Source organism: Sorex fumeus, unplaced genomic scaffold (genome assembly GCF_029834395.1).
Source record: "Sorex fumeus unplaced genomic scaffold, SorFum_2.1 ptg000045l, whole genome shotgun sequence".
Taxonomy (NCBI): Eukaryota; Metazoa; Chordata; class Mammalia; order Eulipotyphla; family Soricidae; genus Sorex; species Sorex fumeus.
Genome location: NW_026606102.1, coordinates 6,104,315 through 6,129,310, shown reverse-complemented (window position 1 = coordinate 6,129,310; position 24,996 = coordinate 6,104,315). Strand labels below are relative to the sequence as shown.

Genomic DNA, 24,996 nt, shown 5'->3' with positions numbered 1-24,996 from the left:
TATGAAGTGAAAAGGCTTTTTTTTCCCCCCTTTTCTGACACCAAATCAAAAATTTTGCTTTCATAGCATGCCATTAAAAGAAATAATTACAGAATTTTAAAAGTCTTCCCTTGAAATGTTTTTCTTACAGGTAAGGGGCTATGTTTAAAATTGAAGAACTTACTGCAAAAGTATTGTGTTTCACATAGAAAGACTCACTAGAAATCTGTCTGGGTTTGGCTCCTCCGAACTGTATATTGGCTAAGATTTTTCTGCTTTAGGATTTCTGTAAATTCCAGGCAACTCCTTTTGTCCTTCTGATGTATAATAAATCCGTATACCACAGAGAAAAGATGGGAACGATGGAGAGCTTTAATTTCCCCTATTTTCACTTTTGTTTCATCCCTCCGTGCTTGTTCTTTGTTTAAATAAACTTTTGTGGTATGTCTTTCACACATCATCGCTCTTTGCTTCAAAGGCTTCTTTTAATAACTGAGCCGGGCTCACTTTTCTTTTGCATATGAAATTGATTTAACTAAAGTGTGTGTGCGCGCGTGTGCATGTGTGCACAGCGACATGCGCACATCTCTGCAAGTTGCTTCGCTGGAAAGGAAAGTTCTGAAGTTCTGATCTCTGGTTTGCTTTAAACACACATGCTCACTCTCGCTCTTTCTGCCTGCCTCTGTTTCTGCCTGTGTATCTGTGTGCCTGTCTGTCTCTCCTCTCTCTCTCTCTCTCTCACACACACACACACACACACACACATCACACACACATACACACAGACCTTTCTTTATCAAGTGGCAAAAACTAAGCTTAAAGTCAGTCTGTTTCTGAGCTCCAAATTTTTCTCTTCATGCTGTGATTCCCTCAAGCCGAAATAAGCTAATAATATTGACTTTGCAAAGGAAGCTGAGAGAGTTGCATGTATGTGAATAATTTTGCTTGTATGTGATAGACATTCTGATCTTTTAGCAGTTAGTAGGGGATTGCTGTATGGACTCAATTGCTGTATGGACTCAAGTAGTATGTTTTCCTGGGAGCCTGGAAGAAGCAAAAGTGATACCAAATTAACTGATGATAAACAAAGTCGAGAGGAAGGCTTTTGTTGTTGGAAATGTCTACAGTTGCATGAAAGGATGATGATATTAACCTTAGAATCTTGACTAAGATGGTTGCTCGCCCTTTCCCTTCATGGTTGTGGTGATGGTTAGGTTTGTTTTTTTTTTTTTGCTCACGTTTACATGGTTGTCATGTGTCTGAGGTCACTTGTATTGTTGTGGTACCAAGGACCACAAATGTCAGTGTCACTGGCATGGCAGTAGATATGTGGGGTGGTGCTTGGGATTAAATTCTCGACCTCCTGCCTTTTCTTTGTAATATACTGTTGTATGCCTATATCTTGCTGAATGCTCATGGCCAGCAAGCGACCTCTTAGTGTCCTCTAGCACTAATTTGGGTTTGACTCCTAGTGTGCTCACTAGAGGTCTATTTATACTAGCATTGTTGGTATTGCTGTTATGTCACTGACTTAAATTTCTGTGAATTGATGGCATGACTGTACAAAATAAAAAAGAAAGTTGAATTTGTGTGACACCAAGCCAGAACTTCAAAATGACTTGGTAGAGGTGAGTTACAACACTTTCTCTTATGTTCAATGTGAGAGAGGTGTCTCGACTGTAAAAGCACTCTATGTTCAGATTATTTCAGAAGTATCTTGAAATTCTTCATTTCCTTAAAGACATAGATCTAGAAATCTTACACAAGGCATTATATGTGTGCTTTGTTTAAGAAAATTGCCACAGTGAACAGTCTCCTTAAAGTTAAAAAAAAAACTTTATTAGAAAGACTGATCAGGGGCTAGAAAGATAGGGCAAAGGGTAAAGCACCTACTTTGCACACAGGTAATCTGGGCATAATCCCTGGCACCTTATATAGTTGCTCTATGAACCTCCAGGAGTGGTTCCTGAGCACAAATCTAAGAGTAAGCCCTGAACACTACTGAATGAAGCCCCAAACCAAATCAACTGTCCCCCCGCCCCGCAAATCAGTTAAGGAATGTACATGTAGATCTATGTTTAAAATGAGAATGTTCAAAGGTATACATGTCTCATTAAGTGTTTTCTTTATCTAGTTTTAAAAATTAACTTCCAGCTCCAACAATGTCCGAAAAGTTTCTTTTTCAGATCTTTAGAAATGGTCTGATTCTTACTGAGGGAAAGGGGGTATACTTGGCAGATGGGGTTCATGTCTTGGATAGGAGAGTCACACAGGGTCATTAGGACCTGAACCATGATTTTGTGTGAGTGGGTGGTTTTGGCTGGTCAGACTTTGGACATCCATGAAGAAATTCAGCCACAAGAGATTGAATCTGGTCAGATGATAGGCCATATCTTTGGGAGATAGCTTAATGGAGCAATAGGCCCTAGGCATTTGGCAGGAGGTGAGTATAGGTAGAGTTGGACAGAACCAAGAACCTAGATTATCGGGGCAGGTGAAATGAAATCTGGAAGGTAGGGTAGTTCTAAGTAGTTAGTCTCAAGGAGGTTTCTTGGCAGACTTGAGGCTTGAAAGGTGTGCCTGGACCGCAATGCACAAGAAATTTGTTCTTAGCAAGAAGAGAAGGAAAACCAAGCTAGTGTCTCCTACCACATATGAGCCAGGGTACATGACCCAAGGCCAAGTTTGACTCTTTCTTCTTTCAAGATTCTTATGAATTTATGAGTAAAATATTTACAGATAACTCTAGAAACTTAAGTATTTACTAAAACAGCAAAGGAATAAATTACAAAGTACATTTATATACTTCTAGCTCCACACTAGAAATTATCTTAAAATACCTGAAAGTTTCTGGTTCTTCCCAGTGGTTTGATGCTCCTTTTCATCTTCCCATAATCCTACAAGCCACAATTGGCTCTTCAGGTTGCCATTGGAGAGCACGGCATCTCTGAGTGCTACCAAAATTGGAGTACCAGATCAGAGACTAGTGGGTGATTTAACAGTGAGTTTGGGCTTCACCTGTGTCATGGGGAGGGAGTTCAGAAACTCACAGATGGGGACTGCCACAATTAAACCAAGATGGTTTCATTGGGCTGGTGGAGAACCTGTGATGACTGAAAGTGCTCAAAGAGAAATTGTGCGCTCTCTCTCTCTCTCTCTCTCTCTCTCTCTCTCTCTCTCCTTTTTCTCTCTTCTCTCTTCTCTCTTCTCTCTTCTCTCTCCTCTCTCTCGACAAAACCCAAAAGCCAAACTTTCCCAAAGCAATTTCTGTGTTTGAAAGTCAGTGGGAAATACTTTTCTTCTATGTTAGACTGACCATATCTAAATAAGACAAATGCTTTGTCTTTGATTGTTGTAGTTGTTGGTCTTTGTCCTGAAACCAAAAAGGAAGGGAGAAAATTAAAGAAAAAATAAATTCAATATATAAATTCTTGCCTATTTTGACCTGTTTTGATGACATTTATAAATCTAGATTATGACATCTTTCACTGAAACAAGAGGAGACTATTTTTAAAGAGCTGCTTTCTCTTTCTGTGCATTTGAATTTCCTCTATTTTGCCTGGCTTGTTTTGCTCATGGGGGCATGCATACCTGTAGCTCTCCTAAGGTGTCTGAGTCATGTTTTATAAACATTAGAAACATTAAAGCACTTGGCGTGGCTTTGTTTCATGACTTTCATTTTCTGTCACTGTGGCACTGAGCGCATGGCCATGGTTCCCAGCACATTGAGACGGTTCATTCAAAGGTTAGCCCACCTATGTTTATAGTAGTTCTGTAATATAATTATAACTAATTTCTACTGTTGTTTTTGGAGAAAACTGTTGACTCTAATTATGTGTTAGCTCTTTTTAAACCGCTCCCTGCATTGTCATATATATATATATATATATATATATATATATTTTTTTTTTTTTTTTAAACGAACTCTGTTTTCCCAGGCAAAAACATAGCCCACATGGATCTGGAGTTCGCAAAACCCAAGGCCATGGTGGAGTATACCTGTGGCTCTGGAAACACTGTTTGAACGTTTCTAGTACTGCCCTGAGTTTCAGAGGAAGCTCTGGGAGAACTAGAAATTTCCTGTCTCAGAAGGGTCAACCAGTCCTGTTGCGTAGTGGGGAATGTTCCCGTCTTGCTCAGACCCCCAAGTGGAAAAAAATACGTGAGTTATCCCAATGTCAGAGACTTCTCATGCCGTGTGCTGTATTTTGTTTTCCTGCCCTACCCGTAGGAAGCCTCAGAGCACAGTTAAAGTCTCATCTTGAGAACCAAAGACTGGCAGCACCATTTTGTCTTTTGGCCAACGCCGTTCCCATCTCTCCCAAATGGCAGCTCCGTGAATAGAGCTAGTCAGCTAGACACACCCTCGCCTTGCTACATGGCACTGCCATATTAGTAATAGAATTTTAGTGCTGATTTAAAAGACAGTCTGCCTTAAAGCAGACTGCAGAGTTTGCACACTGTGAATTGTAATTAAAGTGTAAGGGGTGCTTATTATGTCAACAACTGGCATGAGAACCCCCGAGCAGCAGGTGACCCCGAGCATGTGACGTTTGTGACAGCTAGGATCCCCTTTTCACTGGCTTAGCAATCTGAAAGTCCAAATTGAAAGAAGCCCAGAGGCTGTATATTTCATTAGATCCCAAGGGAAGTACAGGATACAGCTTCCTTCTGCTTCCCTGGGAGATCGCCAGGAAGTTTGTGGAGCTCTGTTTCTGTCAGAGGCTCAAAAGAGAAAAGAAAAAGCACACACAAAATAAAACAAAACACCATACACGCCACAAAACCGTCCAGCAATCACCCCCAGGACCATAAATTTGACATTTCCCACAGACTCTCTGTGGCCACAGTGTTGCCGTGTCAGCAATATGCCCCCAGCTTTTGAATTGTTTGAAAGGAGAACTTCGTGTTCTAGCATTTAAAAAATGTTTAATCTTCAATATGCAGGATTCTTGGGGTATTTAAAATGAAACGTGAACAACGAAGCAAGCCTAGAAATTCTGTGGTTTGCTTTAAGCCCCTGGGCATGGTGCATTTCATTCTCCTTCCCTATGGAAAGGGGGTGGGGGGTGGGGTGGGGTGGGGGGTAGGGGAAGCCTGCCCATGGAAAGATGAATCACCAGTAATCAGAAAGGAGACAGACTAAGGAGACTGGCCATTGGTATTTCCCATCTCCCTGCAACGGGTGAGCCGTTGAGTATGCTGTGCCACCCAATGGTGCGCTCCTATAAGGGTGCAAAGACAGGGCAGAGAATTGTAAGGAATTCTGCAGAATGCAGAGATGTTACCCAACCCCACCTCCCATCTACACACACACACACACACACACACACACACACACACACACTGGTGTTTAGGAAGGTTTGGATTTAACGTCAGCCTGCCATCTAACATCAGACTGGCCATTGTTAATAGAACCAGGCTTTTCACATGGACAGTGGCTTCCTGTGGCCTCTGAGTCCCCTCATGCAGGATGGGAGAATGTGGGGTCTCTTGCTGCATTTGGGTATGATGGGAGCTTTGACCCTTGGTTTTGAATCTAGGACTCAAGTTCTCTCACGAATGGAGCTGGCTGTGACTAGTCTGCTCTAAACAGAACTGTACTCTAAACCCAGTCGGGGCTACACCACCTGGCCCAGTAAGTTGGAGCTACACCTGGCTTCCCTTTGTATTGAGCAGTAGATTTTATATCCATAAGCTTTATGGAATTTAAATCTGGGAATAAAAATTTTCTGAATCTAGGTTCCAGTTTGGGGCATGTGTGTGTATGTGTGTGTTCAGGTTGTGTGTCCATTTGAGCTTGTGTCTGTATACTTGTGTATTCTTGCATATGCCCTTGTTTGCCTCCAAAGAAAAATATGTGCCCTTTGCATAAATTTGGTAGGTTAATGAAAATATTGTTAACTTCAGAGATGCTTTCATGTGTTGTTATTTAGGAACTACATTTTCTTTCTTCCTTTCATTTAATTGTCACTCACCCAGCTATTTTGGCAGACTTGTCACTGTGACTGTCCTCCCATTGTTCATTGATTTGCTTGAGCGGGCCCAGTAACGTCTCCATTGTGACAATTGTTACTGTGTTTGGCATATCGAATACGTCACGGGGAGCTTGCCAGGCTTTGCCGTGCGGGCGAGATAGTCTCAGTAGCTTGCCGGGCTCTCCGAGAGGGGCAGAGGAATCAAACTCGGGTCGGCCATGTTGACCGCTTGCAAAGCAGATGCCCTACCTGCTGTGCTATCGCTCCAACCCTTGGCAGACTTGTAAATAATAAATTTATTTTGCAGGCAAATCTTTTTTTTTTTATCTAACCAGAGGGAAACCCTTAGCACAATCTTCCCATTCTTACATAGAAAGATGGGAAAAGAAATATTGAGGATGTCCTAGGAATATGTCTGAGTCAGACTGAAGTTAACTGACTGATTGTAGATAGGTCCAGTGTCATAGGTGCTTGTTTGCCTTGCAAGTAAGCATTATTTTGTTTTATCATTAATGTGACATCATTCAGGATGAGTCTAAACACTTTTAATCAGTAAAATGTGAAATAGTATAAAATAAGTTATTTTCAGAACATGTCGCAATTTTGGAAATAGCTTTCTCAACTTTAGGACAGACTTTTAAGAACTTGAGACTTCTTAAGAGAAGACTCTTAGGAAGTTAAGAGTGTCAGTAGATGTATCCACCTGATGGCAAGGCTATTCTGTTGCATAAAATCAGGTATTGCCAACATGTGACTTTTTCTGTTTGATTTTTTTTGGGCCTCACTGAGCTGTGGTGAGATATCACTCCTGGTGGGCTTTGGGGAAACTGCATGGAATATGGGAGTTGAACCCTGGTGAGCAGCACGCAAGGCTAGTAGTGCCTTACTCACTGTGCTTTCACTTGAATCCCTAACATGTAACTTCTAAGATGCCACTGGCAGTTGCTATTTCTTCTTCTCAGTGATAGTAGCCTTGTGGATACCCTAATGCAAACTTGGCTGTCACTTCTCTAACCCTTAGTAAAGTGTTTCCGCTTGTAGAATACTACTGGACTTGGTCAAGGGCTCCTGTTCTTTGATCTCTATCTGAAGGGCTTCAGAATGGCAGAAAACCTCTATCACGTAATCTGGGCATGTTCTATTGAAAGGACCCATGAGGATTTTTGTTTCAGACCATTTTTCAACTATCCCTGATTCCTTCTACCACCTGGGACAGAAAATGCTTTTCAGGATGCTGAGCCCCAACCATTTGCAGGCAACTATCATTATTATCTCGTGAGTGGAGTCATCCACTTCCCATTTTGATGCTAATTTTTGGTTGATTTATTTTTCTAATGTTACATTAGCTAATCAGATTATTGTGAGCTCTGGAAGAGACATTTACTCATCTCATCTTGGTTGGAGAGAAGAAAGTTGCTCTAGTGCATGTGTACATTTAGCATGTTTTCTGACTTTTTCTTTTTTGCTGTTAGGCGATAGAAATGCCGTCTCTAGGATCACTCTAAAAGTCTAAAAGTCTTGCTCAGGTTAATTCTTCCCACCAACAGTTCCTTCCAATCCATGGGGATTATTGAGCATTGATTCTATACAAGCTGTTTCTGTGGGCAAGAATTTATGTCTCAGGTATTTTGCAACTGGTAGGGAAGGCGGTTGGTGATCATATAAAGGGAGAAATAAGCTGGAAGCTGAGGCTTGTTCGTAGTAACTCCGCTCCAGGGGGCCAGAGGAAAGAGTGATTAATTCTGCCCAGAGAAAGGGAAAGGGCTCTCTCTCTTCATTCTCTTTCACGCGGAACCATCTACATTCAGGCCAGATCTGCACTGTATAAATGGAGCCACCAGGAAACATCGGAGAATTGAGTGACTTTCTCATCCTGGGTTGATGGTTGAAAGTAGAAGGTGAAAGTAAAGCTAGAAATGTTCAATGGACCAGGTCTTTTCAGAGACTTTCTTAGAAAGCCTGGGGAGTGGAGTGAACAGTTTTAGTTAGTGGATTGTGATGGCAGTTTAAGGTTACAGGCCCCAGTGGACACCGTCCTATTGTCTACACATTGTGAGGATGCCCCAGAGAACAGTGGCATGGACTGGTGAGGGCAATACCTGTGTTGTTTTGGTTTTACCATAACCCCTCAGTCTATGGGCAGTAGTGCAGAGGAATGTCTGACTTTGAGTCGATCATCCTAAATTCGCGCCTCCAGAAAAATCAAACCAGAGAAGCACAAGTGGGGAGTTAACTGAGAATCTGTTTGATCAAGGCAGAGGGCCAGTCTGAACTAGATGGACCTCAGATATTTCTCACTGAAAGGTCGTGTCTAGACAGTTTAAACAGTTTAGACTCTTGATACCTTTTCCATGTCCACACTTGGGCCCTGCCTCCAACTTGGTGTTCTTTGCTGTCCATTGGAAGGCATACCATCCACTTCCCATACAATTTCACACAACTTCTTGAAAATGTTCGTATTCCTTGAGTATTTTTTTCTTCTGGAGGAAGTTTCAAGTAAAGCTTTTAGAGTTATGAGCCCCAGGGACCTCCTTTCTGCCGCCACTGCCCTCTTCTGAGCTGCAGAGGGTTCCAGGATTGCGGGTTCATTGTAGCAGGGCCTTGGTGGAGGCCCAGTATCAGTCCTTGTTCAGTTTTCAGAGCTTCCAAGCGAGCAGGACACAGTAGGAGCTGTTCCATATTCGTGATGGTTTTCATTGAAGTCCCATTGGTGTCTGTCATGGTATTAGTTGCTTTGTCTGTGGAATGCTGTAATCCTTTTGGGCTTCTTGTTACTAAGGAAGGGTTGCGGCCCCATACTAAATTATTTGTCATATTTTTATCAGTAGAGGACACAGTTTCTAAAAGGACTCCCATTGTCCCAGTGACAGTGGATGCTCCTTGACATTCCTCTCCTCGTTTGCTTCTAGGGACCTGTGTAAGCTCATCAGAAAACATGGGTTAGACCTAATGCATGAAGGAACTTCAGGGGCATTTCGAGTGCACAGCGTTTCATAGCCTTAGCCATGAGGGAAAGAAAGCCAGGTTCTCTGAGCTTTTCCCAGCACCAAACCTGAGTCCTTAATTCTGAACCTGGTTTTCTTGTTCTGGCTACTTATGCTGAATACCTTAAAGCTTTCCCTCTCTGTTGCCCTCCCTTTCAATCTCTCATTTGTGAACACTTGCTTTAGATGAAACAGGGAACCATGAAGGAGGGGCAGGCAGGGTGGGGTAGGGGCTTTCCCATAGAAATGCCACTGGCCTCTGCGGCAGGGTGCAGCCAACGAAACAGCACTTTGTCGAACTGTCGTCCACGCAAAGGTTATTATTATTATTTTTCATTGCAGCAAGACTAATTAGTGAATTTTTTAATGTAAGAAAATGTTGCTGTTAGTAAAAGTTTCCTCCGTGTGCCAGGAAGCAGATGGTAGCACTGAACAGTGTTTTCTGTTGCCAGATTTTGTATATGCTTTCTAAACCTGCAAGAGATTTTTTGCTTTTCCAGATTCAGATTTCTGATATTTTTTATTTTAACACAGAAATAGAAACTTATATTTAACTGCACTTTCATCACGTGGTCGGTTTGACAAAGCATGGTTACTTGAAAATGTTGAGTAACATTTGATGCTCTGCTTGCATTTCTTCTCCAAGAGTCCTGAGAATCTGGGTGTCACTCTCCATTCTCTCCTTCAAGACACAAGGTTGTGGCTGGAGAATGCCACAGTGTGGGCTTTCAGGCCCTATGAAAAACCATTTCCTCCAGGTAGAAATCTCTCTGGCATTGTGTTTCGCCTCCTGTAACTGTGTCGCCTCCACCTTTTTTTCTTTTTCAGTAAGATCCCAAGCACTGCCTCCCTTCCTTGCAACCTTTCTGTTTGTATACAGCTTTGAATAATTCATTTCCCATCTAGAACTGGAGAGAGGTTGCTCCGCGTTCATTTGCAATTTTCTTTTCGCCCAGTGTTTTCTATGAAATTCCTTCCAACGACATTTGTTTCCAATCTTCCCCCTCGAAGCCTCAGCTCTAGCTGTACAATGCCATGTGGCAGCACTCACAGTGCTTTTGGGTTTCGAGGACCACTGGGAGAATGTGTCTGTAGTGGTGTGTGGAGGTGAGGCAGTTGGGTAGGATAAAGACTTAGGACATGGTTGACTAAGACTTTAAATCTTTCCTCTCCTAGAGGACCTCCATTTGGAGGAGAAAGGGAAATCATTAAACCATTAGATGAGTTGTTCAATAAGAAATTGAAAATGGAAACCACTCAAGGTTTTTAAAAAAATTATTTAGGTAAATGTAACAAGAAAAAATTGTTCTAAAGTTACTTACTAAATGGGAAAACTGTGGGACATTATGTGCTGTGTGGGGAGCATGATAGCCTTTCATTGCTGCTTTTACACTATTCTCACGTGATGCCTGATTCTGTTGCCCATCTCCCCCATGATAAACTGGTAATTCTCACTGGGGCAGGGTTTTATTTCACCCGTGACATCTGAACAAACTCCGATCTGCTCCTCCACCCATCCCGCCATAACTTTCCCTATGTCTGTTGCAAATAAAGTTGCATGTCTCGTTGGCAGTCTTGTTCTTTCTGTTCCCCATTCAAATGATACCAGTGCTTTTATTCACTGTATTGCTGTATCACTGTCATCCCATTGTTCATCGAATTGCCTGAGAGGGTGCCAGTAACGTCTCCATTCATCCCAGCTCTAAGATTTTATTTTATTTTTTTTGAATTTTTATTAGTGAAACACCATGAGGTACAGTTGTAGACTTACAAATTTTTGTGCTTGGGTTTCAGTTATGCAATGATCCAGTACCCATCCATCCACCAGTGCCCATTCTCCATCATTTACATTTTTTTTTTAAATTTTTGTTAGTGAAACACCATGAGGTACAGTTGTAGATTTACAAATTTTTGTGCTTGGGTTTTAATTGTACAGTGATCAAACACCCATCCCAGTGCCCATTCTTCACCTCCAGTGCTCCCAGTGTCCCTCCCACCCACTCCCATCCCACTCATCCCACCCCACTCCTGTCGCAGGGCATTCCCTTTTGTTCTCTCTCTCCTTTTGGGTGTTGTGGTTTGCAAAAGAGGCATTGAGTGGCAATCATGTTTGGTTTATAGTCTACTTTCAGCATGCTTCTCCCATCCTGGGAGGATCCTCCGAACACCATTTATTTGGTGCTCCTTTCTCTATCTGAGCTCCCTTTCCCCCTAGAGTGTGTGGCTGGTCTCCAGGCCATGGAGCAAAACTCCTGGTACTAATCTCGGCCACTCTTGGGTGTTAGTCTCCTATTTTGTTGCTTTATGTTCCCCAGATGAATGCAGTCTCTCTATGTCTATCCCTCTCTTTCTGACTCATTTCGCTTAACATGATACTTTCCATGTAGTACCACTTGAGATTTTAACAGCATCTTCTTACTCGTCCTTTATTATTTCTGGATGGTTTTCCCCCCTCTTGATTTTTCCATTGACTCTTTCTTTTTTCAAATTTTCTCCTTCATGATTCTCCCTGTTCTTTGCAAGTAGCCAAGAAATAAATAAAACTGGACCATTTAGAAAGGAGAGCCCTAGCTTTCAATCCAAAATGTTGGTCATTGTTTACTCTTTGCCCCCCCTCTCTCTTTAGTTCTGGGGATCACATGGTAATACTTAGGAGCGACCCAGGAACCATGCAGTACTGGGGTTCAACAAGAAATGCTCTTCCACTTTTTAAAATTTTTTTTTCATTATTAGTGAAACACCATGAGGTACAGTTGTAGATTTACAATTTTTTGTGCTTGGGTTTCGATTATACAATGATCAAATACCCACCCCTCCACCAGTGCCCATTTTCCACCACCACGGATCCCAGTATCCCTCCCGCCCCCCATCCCTTCCATCCGACCCTGCCTCTGTGACAGGGCAATCCTTTGTGTTCTCTCTCTCCTTTTGGGTGTTGTGGTCTGCAAAAGAGGCTTTGAGTGGCAAACATGTTCAATCCATAGTCTACTTTCAACATGCATCTCCCCTCCTGGGAGGATCCTCCAAACATCCTTTATTTGGTGCTCCCTTCTCTATCTAAGCTGCCCTTTCCCCTAGAATGCCTGGCTGGCCTCTAAGCTATGGAGTAATCCTCCTGGTGCTGATCTCAGCTATTCTTGGGTATTAATCTCATATTTTGTTACTTTATATTCCCCAGATGAATGCAATCTTTCTATGTCTATCCCTCTCTTTCTGACTCATTTCGCTTAGCATGATACTTTCCATGTTGTACCACTTGTATATAAATTTCATGACTTCATCTTTTCTAACAGCTACATAGTACTCCATTGTGTAGATGTACCAAAGTTTCTTTAACCAGTCCTCTGTTCTTGGGCATTCAGGTTTCTTCCAGTTTCTGGCTATTGTAAAGAGTGTTGCAATGTACAAACAAGTGCAGATGTCACTTCGACTATACATTTTTGCCTCTCTGGGATATATTCCCAGGAGTGGTATTGCTGGGTCAAATGGGAGCTCAATTTCTAATTTTTTGAGAATTGTCCATACTGTTTTCCAGAGGGGCTGAACCAGTCGACATTTCCACCAACGGTGAAGGAGTGTCCCTTTCTCGCCACATCTGTGCCAGCATCGGTTGCTTTTGTTCTTTTGGATGTGGTCCAGTCTCTGAGGTGTGAGATGGTATCTCATTGTGGTTTTGATCTGCATCTCCCTGATGATTAATGATGTAGAGCATTTTCTCATGTGCTTTTTTGCCATTCGGATTTCTTCTTTGAGAAAGTTTCTGTTCATTTCATTGGCCCATTTTTTGATGGGGTTGGATGTTTTCTTCTTGGCTCTTCCACATTTTGAGCAATCTTCTGGGCCCCCATTCTTAGACATGGTCTGAAATGTCTCTGAGCTCCTGGTCACAGATTCTGTGACTATTTTAGGAGTTTAAACATTGACCTAGGAAGCCCAGCATGGGTGGGATGAAGAAAAAGACACTTGGTAGGTAGAGTTGCCTCTTTTGATTTTACACAATGATACAGCAGCTTCCCTATGAGGTTTTGCTTTACCGTAGCCTTCCCCATGAATAACAGCAAGGACAACAACAAAAACGGGAAAATACATAAAGCCTAGCGATTTATCATGTTTATTGACTATAAACCCCAAAGATGGTCTATTTCCGACATATCCAAATCTACCTCCCCTTCCCTCCGGCCTGTGGGATTTTGGCCTGGGTACTAATGTCAAGATACTACTTCATGTTCCCCTCAGCAGTGGGAATTGAAGGAGAGGGATGCTCTAAAAAATGCTCAGGATCACTTTCACAAACAACACAAAGTTGAGTAAGTGGAATTCCTAGTTAACATGATTAGCTGCCTCAGGACAAAATAACCTCTCCCAGGATTTTGTTCACAGTAGGTGATCGATAAACGCTCGATAAACTGAAATAAACAAGTTTCTTCCTCCCGAGAATGGCGATTTATTAGCTATTCTTCAGTGGTCAAGATTTCTGAAAATAGTGAACTAGAATACCTGCTTAGACTTTTTGACGAGGAGAGACCGTTGAAATGGCATTTTCGTTATAGACTCCCTCTACCCCCAGTACTATTTTTTCTTCATAAAAAAGAATCCAGGTGACTAAATTTTTTTTTTGTTATTTTAAAAACACTTCCTGAAGATGGTTCATTTGGCTAATCCTACTGAAACTATTACTAGGCGTTGTATGGAAGACAATTTAATTTTAGGATTATTGCTAAGCAAATTAATCATCCATACTGAGGACTGAAATAGAAAATTCTTATCTCTTCCCAGCATAACCACAGAAGAGGATATAGATTGTGTCCAAAATGAAAATTTAAAAACTGAGAGATAAAAGGAACTTGAGCTGAAGGTGAGAACACCTACTTGCAGCTGACACTGAGCAGGCTTAGGGCGGGTAGGGTTCCTTGATCTGTAATGGATTTCTGAAATCTTTTCCAGGTTTTGAAGCTACATACACGAATTTATGTTTTAGTTATGTAAGCTGTTTTCTCCTCTTGCTTTGTAGGATGTTTGCAGCTTTCTCATTTGTATCAACTCACACATTTTTGAAATTTTATAATTCTGTATAGTTTTGGTTATAAAGTTCACTGACTAATCTTTTTAGCATGTTCAACCACTCCATGCTTTAAAGATACACAGAGCTTGATGGCTTCCAAGTGTGGTTCAAACATCCAAGGCACTTGAGATTAGCACCGTGAAGAAATTTTAAAATATTGTACTGCAATTAATTTTAAATAACTTAGCACTGCATATGTCAGGGAGAAAGCCATGACTGAATCCAAATGGAAACTCCTAAAAGTGAAATGATTCAGTATATTTAAATCATTTTGTCTATCATAAAGACATAGAGACAAAAATATGACTGTTTCTCCATGTAAAGGCTTGGGTGATGTGCTAAAGAATCAGATGTCACTGGGTTATTTTTTGATATTATGGAGAAACTGGGACTATATTTCTGGCATGAAGTAAATAAATGATAACTTTACTTAGGTCTATCTGTAATATGTCAGAAACTATGTTTTTTTGGAAAAGTTATTATAAGTGTGGAAGTTTAAAAAGCATATTATTTTTCAAGCACTGTAGCACTGCCATGCCATTGTTCATTGATTTGCTTGAGCGGGCACCAGTAATGTCTCCATTGTGAGACTTGTTACTGTTTTTGGCATATCGAATATGCCACGCTTATGTGTTTATAATTCAAAAACTCAGGTATAGTTGAAAATATAGCTATATTTTAAAAAGCATTTTCCTATACCCCAGGACCCAGATCATAGACTAAATTCTTGGTAAGAGGCACAAAGCCTGATTCAGAAGCTCTTAAAACAATATTTTGTGGTGTTCTGGACAATATGGCAGGGCAAGGTACAGAGAGAAAACACTTCTCTGGGTATCTCTTCCCAGTTTGGCCAAGTCATTCCAGATAAACGTCTGAACATTAGGGGACTCTTTGTCCTCATTCAGAAAGAAGAGACTGTCTTTAACTCGCGTGCTTGTCATATTCTTGTCGTTTCTCATTTCACTCAGGATCAGCAGCAGGTAGCCCCCTGTCCCATTTGGATGAATTTAACCCGGAATGTAGGTAGAGCAGCAGGTGGGTTGGTTGCTAAGGGTATGTTTCAAGTCAGAACTCTAGAGGGGCCAAGAACGTGTAGCTGATGCCCCACATACAAGTGAGTCAGGCCATTCCAAAGGTGGATTTCAGAGCAGAGAGCAATATTCATACTCCCATCACATCTGCCTCCACACCTAGAACTTAGAACAACGATCCACTTTCCTCGAACCCCAAAATTCACCCCAATACATCTGTTGATATCTTTCAAGAAATTCCTGAGGTCTTTCATGGCCCTGAAAGAGCCATTTTTCACTTTGATTTCAATTCCACTTAAATAAACACCTATTAGTGTCTATATGTTCCAGAACTTGTTCCTTCTGGCAGTAAAAGTAATGAGACAGGAAGTAGAAGGAGCTGATGTGCTTTTTTTAACCAGTTTATGTATTTCTGAAAATCCTTCCCTAACCAGCGCACAGTTAGGAGAATTATATCTCCTATAATTTAAATCATACTGTTCAGTTCTCAGAATCTTGAGAACCACACATTTGGAAGATGAGTGAATTGAAGTTCAGAGAAAGTCAGAGGCTCGCCTTTTGCTATTAGTGTCACAGAGCTAATATAAAGGGTCTGAAAGGGACTCAAACCTAGGTTTTCTCACAGTGAATTCACTGTCTTATTTTCCCTTTGACCACAACTCTGTTACAAGTGTCTTTTCCTAATAAAAGAGCACTAGACCTTATTAGGAATAATTTGGGCACTGTTGTTTCTAAGGGGGGGAGGCAAATATTTTTAAGACTATTTTGAGATTTTACACCATTCCAACACTGCTAACTCTGTATTAGTAGTAATAGTTCTGTATTTCATATGAGAGGAACTCTCCCTACACTTTTCTGTGTCTCCCTCAATAAGCTAAGCTCAGCCATGATCACCAGTTGAATCCAGATATTACTGAAAATTTTATTCCAAGGTTATAGTGAGCAGTACCAAAAGCTTCTCATAGTAAGGAGAAAAGCAATTCCAGATGCTCAAAGGAACTGTGGCTGTATGTTCATTTCACCAGGAATCGGGGCTTAATCAAGAGGGCATGCCCCAGTATCTTGATTTTTATGATCATTTCTCCTGATTGATTGAGTCCCATGAAGGGCAGAGACCTGGCTTTCCTTTTTCCGTTTCATGTCTCTTCTGGGTGAAAGGTATGTATGATGGTGTAACGCAGTGGATGGAATGAGTAGACCCAAAGACAAGGGAATGAAAAGGATGTGCTGTTTGGAGAAAATGTTCCGGTACCATTTCCGCCTTTGGGGGTCATGGAGTGAGCCTAACAAAGAGTACAGAATTCCAGAACAGTCTAAAATTCCTAGTCCTCTTTCCAGTGGTGGGTCTTCGGAGCATGCTGAGAGCCATCTTGTTTTCTCAGATGCATACCAACAAAAAAAGAAGCAAACTCAGACCCCAATTCACTGATTTGCTGAACTATCTTAGTCAAGCTCTTGCATTTTTTTTAGGCCGTTGATGACTATGCCAATCTTATTCCCATCCTTTGGTAGCATTTATTTCCTGGTGGTGGGTGTAACATTAGGTTGCATAGATTTTTGCGTTTGGTTGGTGGTTTTGTCTCTTCCACTGCATTGCCCCTTACCTCTCAACCCCCTGCTCCTGCTGAATTCCCTTTCCTCCTCCTTTCCTTTTCCAAGTTGGAAAATGGACCAGAGACCACTACTGCCAGGTCCCCCCAAAACTCTGGGGGTCATCTTCCTTAGGCCACCCCCTCACTTTGAGACAGTTGTGATTATCTCTGTCTAAAGGTCATAGCGAAATTGAATAAAAGGAAAGCTGTGTTTTCCTGTCGATGCACAAAGGCAGTATTGACTTCCCTAATCCAGTTTGCTGAGGGGTGAGAGAATTAAATTAGATATCTAAGCACAGAAATCGAGAGCCTTTGAAAACAAAGATAAGGAGACAAGACTGTATTTTCCCCTTTCCTGGGAGCTCTGGGCTGGAGATTTTGCAGGTGTGTCATCTGATCCATGGCTTGCATCGACCAAAACTGTGCCAATGCATATTTAATTAGCAAGGGGACCCTGGATGCATTATAGCCATCATCCCTATATTGAATGGACTGTCAGACTTTCTGCGCCCTTCACCCCCCACTCCCCCATGCTCTCCTAAAGCCGGCCCCCTCCCTCCACTGCCTTGTTTGGGAAGCTTCTGCATTTTGTCTGAGCAGCTAAAAAGTTTCTTTGTTTTTAGCTGCTGATGCATACAGAGCCACTGAGGAGAATACAAACAAGTAGAGACCTAAAGTGTTTATTTTGTCTAGGAAGACAGGCTAAACCAATTGGACTCCTTTGGTAAGATTTTTCCAAGCCTGTTGAAAACTACCAAGGAAAATAAAAAGGAAAGAAGTAACACCGTACCACACTTCATGTATAGACTTTAAAAAAAAACTGACTCTATATTACAAACATTTAAAGAAAGGCTCCGAGGATAATTACTTAAATAATAAAGAATGAATACTTTTAGGATCTTTTATGCTAGAAAAGTTCTTTTCTTTTAAAACCTCCGATTCGGATGATTACGTAGTGCCTAGTAAGGAAAATTTTCATTTATCAGTCTAATTTGTGTGATGAAATAAATAGTTTTGTCCTGGATTTGTCATGCCATTAGGAAAGCCAAGGAATTTAGAGAAGTTATTTAAAATAGAAGGTGTGCAGAAAGTTTGGACTTGGGTTGCTTTCAAAGTTTCAAAGATTTCCTGGAAGCTTCTATTGGTGGGGATTCTTAAAGTAGCAGGAGGCTTGGAATTTGGCCTCAGACAGGTTATTTGATGGGATTATGGACAGCGTTCATTTTCACACAGGTTACAAAGCCTGGCCTTCCAGACAGTGTTGTCTGATAAACAGATGTAATGCACCAAGTCTGCTTAGAATAAAGAGCAACAGACTGTGAGCACGTGTTTAAGACTCATTTAAACTCATCAGCATAGTCTAGCTCCTAGTCCTCTGTCTCTAGTCTACTTTTGAGGTAGCTTCTTGCTGGTAGAGTAAAAAGGAATCCCCCCCCAGTCCACCCCCACCCCTTGCAATTTGCTTAGAGACTCCTGGGAAATTCATTTGCATACATCTTGTTACAAAGACTGACTACTTCCTGGCTTAGACAAAGTGTTGCCTGATAAACAGACTTAACACACAAATGTCTGTCTGGAATAAACAACAGCAAGTGGAGATTTACATTTTCATTATCAGAGATAATCTCTTTCCCAGTATATGGGAATTAAGAACCTTTTCTTTCAAACCAGGTCTGTGATGCGGGTGATGTTTTAGAACAGAATCACATGGTGTGTGAGTTGGGGCTGATTTTTAAGGAAGAAGCAAAACAAAACAAAACAAAAAACTTGTTTGGGCGGGAAGGTTTTCACAGCAAAGGTAAAAATGGAAATTTCTTTGGGGTTTACCTTAAGGTATCAAAATCTGTTTCTCTCACCTTATTTTATCCATACAACAATCCTAAATTAGTCATGAATATTCCCACTTTACAGATAAAGAGGAAAATTAAGTTTATAGATGTGATCGTTTTAGAATGGCATCGTTTTTGCCAGTCAAATTCCTTTCAGTGGTAAAATAAGAGTGTCTAAGGTAGGTTACTTTCAGATGCTTAAGTACTATGTAATTTAAATACCATGGTTACTCTCAACAAGGAGCATTTCCTAAATGCATGAAACCCATGTATATGAAGTATACCTTAATCATCCTTGTCATTTGACACACTTGTTTTTATAACATAAAAATATATGGAAGAAAGTCGGCTACCCCCTCTTGTCTTGGAGGAGATGACTAATTTCCTTATTGTTGTGATTAATTGTGGTTATGAAAAAAAAAGCAACCCCAAAAGGGAAAATTGAGCACATTTGTGATATGCATTTTTAAGTCCATTTTGCTTCAGCATGAGTAGGTAAGTGGGCAGGTTGACTCAGAAGCTTGGGCTCTGATTGCTCAGCAGCTCACCACCAGTGTCATAATTCAGAGTGACACTATATTTTAGTTATAGCCCCTTGCCAAAAGAAATAGGAGAAATTTCAAATTTAGTCAAAATGTTCTACTCACACGCCTTGATTTTGGAGGAGGGAGGAAATTCACGTTTTGTTTTCATTTTAGTGCTGGGGATCGAACCCAGGGCCTCGTACTTTTCAAAGCTTCTGCCTTGCCTACCACTCAGCTACATCTGAAGCTCTTCCAGATCTTTTAGCTGCTTGAGCTTCTTGCCTTTGACTTTATTTGTAACTTCTCGGGAAAAGCTGCTTCTTATTTGAAATCAGCCTCACGCCAAGATCGAAGGTTTGAACAGTGAGTCATTTGCCATTACTTTTAGAGTGAACGTGTCATTTCTTCAGGTTAGAAATGATTCCCCCCCTCTCTGTCATAACACAACAATGGTTACGCCATTTTATTTTTCCCCCCACTGTGTTAAGAGTGTGTATCATTCTGCAACCTCCTTGTGCACAGAGAAAAATAACACATTTATGAGTAGGTGATAAGACAGTTGAATCACTCTTCAACCTAAACAGTCTCATCATCATACTCGGTCCCAACAAAACAGATGGGCCTTGAATACCAGCATTAATGCCAAAAAAAGAAATCTAATGCCTGCAAAATTTAATATTTCACAAATTTCTTCTTCGGAAATGCCTTAACGTTTCTTTCAGGAGAGACAGTGGTAGTAGACTCGATTGTATAACAGTCGTTGAAGTCTGCCCTGAAAATGCCATGTGGGGAGTGGCCGAGGGGTGGCTCTTGCAGCAGCTGGCACCTCCGGGGTGGTCTGGTGGAGCTTTTCCAAGTCACTACGGCTTGCTCACAGCTTTCCCGCGCACTGCGGAGGCGGATCTGAGGACACAGGACCAAGGACCTGCAAAGTAACTGGTTCTTTCGGATCTGGGCCTCTTCCTCATGCATATTTGCTCCCCCACCCCCTTCCCTGCCGGGGAAGGAGTTATTCTGTGGACCTTGATGGTTCTGGTTTTCATTCATGCTCCGGGTCTCCATGCAGACACTCATTTCCAGCTCAATAGGAAAAGCGCTATCTACGGATCCAATTCAGCCCATTAAATACAGTCAGGACAGGACTTCCCATTTTTATAGAACCCTGCAGGGTTTTCATTTTTAAAACTGAAGAAACTTCTCTGCTGTAACTCATCTCATGCGTGTACGTGTTGTAAAAACTAGGTTAGTGTGTGTTAACGTCTTGCTAAGTGGGCCACAGTTGTACACTTCAGTGGATCTGAAGCTTGGTTAGGTGATTCCCTGAACTTAAATGGACTCGATTTCTTCTCCGGAAATACTATTAATCACTGAATATGTTTTTTATATGCTTTAGAATTCATGGTGGTATTACAGAAAAATATTTTTGTAGCTCAGGCCATGATGGATAATGTTATATTTAGCTGCTGGTATTGTATTCATCAATGTTTACACATAAGTTACAGATGTATGTACACCTGTGCCCTGGTATTCAGCTTTCTGAAATGAAGGTTTTTTGAATAGTTCCTTGTACCTCAGACTTAAAGGTTGTGGTGATGCCAGGAGAAAAAATATACATCATTCCTAAATATAATAAATTACTATAATAATGTTTCTTTTATAAAAGCAGCTATGGGACAAATACACAAAATGTGGCATTTGGTCATTTGATGGTCATTTGAATTATTTGACTCTAATAATTATTTTATGATACAGGATGATAAGATAAAGCAATTCTAAACTTTACTTCGTTAATAAAAAGTAATTTTTTTTCTGTTGTAACATTGAAGATTTACAAAATGAATACGGAAATGAATCTTGGTATTCTTTGACCTCTTTTGCAAAGAATTCATCTCACCAAACCATAAGAAACAAAAATTTGCCTAAATCTTGAACATCTTAATTCAAAAATTGCTGAAAATTTTTTTGTGGCTTTCTTGTGTATGGGAGTGACTTCCCTGCATTTCTGGGGACCACCGGGGCTCCCCATGGGCAGTGTTTGGGAGAAACCAGGAGCCAGGAACTGATTCCAGGGCCCTGAGCACTCCAGACACATGCTTCAGTTCCAGTTCTGAGCATCTTTCAAGGCAACGGTTGTGGAAGGTAATTTTATTATAGTAGAATCTAATCACATTTATTTATTTTTGCCCCAGAAATTATCCTGACTCCTGAGTTTTTGGCAGCAAAGAATTTACTCCCTCATTTACCTTTCCTGTTTATGCTACGAGAAACGCCAACTCTTTTAAGGTGGAATTTTCACTTGATTTCTTTTGATTCATTTCTGGTTTTGACTGCCTTCTTGGAATGGTTGAAACTGGACACACAACTGTAACAAAGGTTCTTCAAATGTGATCTTTTAGCCTAGCCATTAGGTATGTGGGAGGTTGAAATTGAGGCTGTCTTATTTTACTAGTGGATCAAGAATGTACACTTTGACGGTCCAACAGACTTTCATTGAGGGAACCAGAATGGCACAGGCCTATCTCTGAGGGGGCCTTTCTGCCCTGGCTGTGCTTTCTCAGCCCCTCACCACAGCAGTGAGGTGTCAAGATATGATCGATCTCTCTTCTCGGTGCATCCCATGACTGTGAATTACTTCTCTCTTGTCAGTTGAGCCTGCACACTTCTGGGGGTCTAGGGATTGTCTTCTGGGCGTCAGACTATCTTCAGCCCTTATTATTCTGAGGAGCCACTTGTGTGTGGATCAGTGGATCACAGGGAGTGGTTGTGTGCAAACTTGAAACACAGTTTCCCATTCTCCTGTCCCCGACCCCGAGCTGGCCCCTGGCTCGCATGGCACACCCCACAGAAGGGGGACCTCAAGGTCTCTTCTGCCTGCCTTCATTGAGCCTTGTCCCTGCCCATGTGTGAAAAGAGAGAGAGAGAGAGAGAGAGAGAGAGAGAGAGAGAGTTAGTCCCTGGCAGTGCTCCCATGTTGGAAAGCAGAACAGCGCATGAAAATTCAACTCTGGAGCTCGGCAGACCCTGGATCTCTGGTGGGCTGGGGACTCTCCGCTGATAGTGAGGACAGAAAAGAAGGAAGAAGGAAAGTGGTCTGTGAACTGGGTTCTCGAGTCCCTTGGGTTCTCCGCAGGTCACTGACAGCCACCTGTGTGCCACGTTAGTCAGAGGACTCTCAGGGATTCTAGGCTGTGCCAAGGAAACCATGGCCCATCTCTGCTTTTGGCTTCAGGAGCATCAAATGCTCTCAGGGATGTCCGCAGTTTCATCTGGTTCATGTGCCCTCTTGACCAGTTCCCGTTCTAGCTAACCTTCCTGAAAGGAATATTGATCTTTGTGGTTCCAGGCTGAAGGGAGTAAAAGTGAGAGTGGGTGAATAGAATCCAGGAGGATGTCCAGTGCAAGATTTCCAATCTTAAGCTGCATGAGTCTATAGAGACAAAAACTAAGACATAACCTTTAGACTTACTGCTTTTCCCAGGAGTGTACTGGTCATGGACTCGCTCTCTGAGCACCCAGTACTGTGGCTGCAGGTGCCTTGAAGCCAATTTTGTGATCAAGGCTCCATCCAGATCCCAGGGTAGACCTTGTCTCTTGTAAATTTAAACTCATATTATTTTGTTTTTGAATAAACTATCACATTTCAAGGTTAAAGTCTGAGTTTCCTGAAACAAAAAAGTCAATCCCTAGGTGGGGAAAAAATTGGAGAATCCTGAAATACTCCCTCACAGTAGCATTTCCCTTGCCATCCTTTAAACAAATTCTAAAAAATAGTCTCTTCATAGTAATAGGCAAATCTGGATGACATTCAACCAGGGAACCAGAGGAAAATCTCTGTTGAGGGACTCAGAGACAAGAATGACCCCCAGTTCTGTGTGTCTGGATTTGTTTTGGGGGCAGTTTCTGAGTTTTCTAGATGATGGGAACTAGCTGACCGGAGTTGATTGTCTAAAAAATCAAGAGATAAAATGATATGGCTTTTGATATGTCTCTACCAACTATATAGAGGAAAAGGAAATTCATTATTATCTTTCACTATCTTTTACACAATTTTGTGTCAGTTGTGTAAGACTGAACACTTCCATTTGTCTGCATTCTATATGGGGAGCAGAGAATTTTAAATTCTGGTTTTCTCATGGGTTCTGTACCCAATAATATCAGGGGCCTTTGGAATATATGAGAAAGCATTCCATGATCTTAGTAGTCAGCAGCGCTGGGGCTGCGTTGTTTTGTTTCTTATGGGTTCAAAAAGAAGTGTATTAAGAGCATGTAGTACGAAAGAAACATTGACTTTTTTTTTTTAACCTCATTTAAATTTTCTTGTCCATCTTAAGCTTTGCAGTTCCTTCTCAGGATCGTGTGTTTTAGTATGCTGTCTGCGGGTGGATAATAAGAGTCCCCAGCATTTGAATAAAACTGGAGAAATCCAATTCCGTTCTCAGTTTGGCTAGATGCCTTCGCCACTGTTTGTATCTGAGCTTTCACAACAGCCCCGCGGCCCCTGTCAGACCAGCTCTCACGTATGCCTGCCGGTTCCTACATACATATCACTTCTTTCTCTGTGACTTGAAATTTTCAAGTTTCCCAGAACACAACTATGGCCATCTTTTGTTGCTATTGCTGTTTCCTCTGGTTGTTATATTTCTATCAAGACAGGGTGAAACAACAAATGTTAAAAAAGAGAGAGAGAAAGAGAGAGAGAGAAGAGCAAAGACATCCACTTGTAGAGCTTTTGAAAAAATAGTTTTTAGTCTCTCATAATCCCATTTGCCTTATTATTACTGAATAAATAGAGGGAAAATTATATATGTGTCTGTTGTATATAAATACAGATATATGTACATATATGGTGGGATTAAAATTTTTTTCCATTTGTTTAAAAAGAAGTTATTAGTTGTAACAATTTTTTTGTCTGAAAGCAGAACATTGCTAAGTTATCATATAGAAAGTTAAGTTTTCTAGTGTTATTTCAAAGAAATTGTTATTTGTGTCTATTTTTTAATGTAATGAGGAAGAATTTTCACTTTTAAAAAATTAGTTATTTTCTTTATTTTAGTTATAGATATTATTAGTTTTAAGATATTCAGAACAAAAACACTGAAGGTATGCCCTTTTCGTATATTTAATTTGTAATTTTTAGGATGTTTCTCAGAATATTATGTTTGATGTTTTAATAGAAAATCACAGATTTTTCCTAATCAAAGATATGGTATTCTTGGTGTAGTTGTAAATTGTTTGCTATAAAATAGGTATTGATTTATGGAGTCAAAGTTCCAATATGGTCCAATAAATTTTTATTTCCAGTGCTGGCTTTGTAGTTCACTGTACAGCTCATTCTAAAACATTTTTCTAAAGCATCTGACCCATAATGCTTTTTTTGTATCTTTACTGATTGTTGCAAGATGACTAAAGCTATCATTTTGGCATACAAATAAATTCATATTTTCACATATTTTTCTGTTTGAACCTTTGAATCAACCTAGGATTTTTTTTTCATAAACACCAGGTTGAGAGCCACTGAAAATTTAAAAAAGGGTATTTTATTTATAGTCCCTCCATATAATTAAAATATCTGTTTGTTTAGAAACAGAGAGTCTTTTGAAAAATAATTACCATTCTCCACTTAGGATCACTTCTGTTTTGTAGTGCTACTTCTTTTTAGCAACTAAAGAAAAAGAATGGCAATATTCTAGCTGTGTTGAAATGGAATTAATATTTTTATTTGAATCACAGTAAAGTGTCAGGCCTTTTGAGCTTGCATTGAACTTCTTGCTGAAATTTGGTCAAATTTCAGACAGTTCTAACCCTGTGAAGTCAAGATATAGTTCAGATCCAGAAATCCCACAGTTAGAGGGACTTTTATAAAAGCATTTGTTTATTTATTTTTAGATAATGTTATAAACTGATTGGGACCTCAGAAAATGCTTTCTATAAAAAAGATTCCCCTTATAATATTTTGTCTGATTTTTGTGTCTCTTCTCTTTTGTGTGTCTTTATTATAATTTTATGTATTATAAAAT

The 24,996-nt window shown here is 40.7% G+C and overlaps 1 protein-coding gene across 3 annotated transcripts in view; it reads left to right on the top strand.

Annotated features, from left to right (window-relative positions):
- NFIA (nuclear factor I A) overlaps positions 1-24,996 on the top strand; it is a 389,510-nt gene that overhangs the window by 172,850 nt on the left and 191,664 nt on the right. The window lies entirely within an intron of this gene.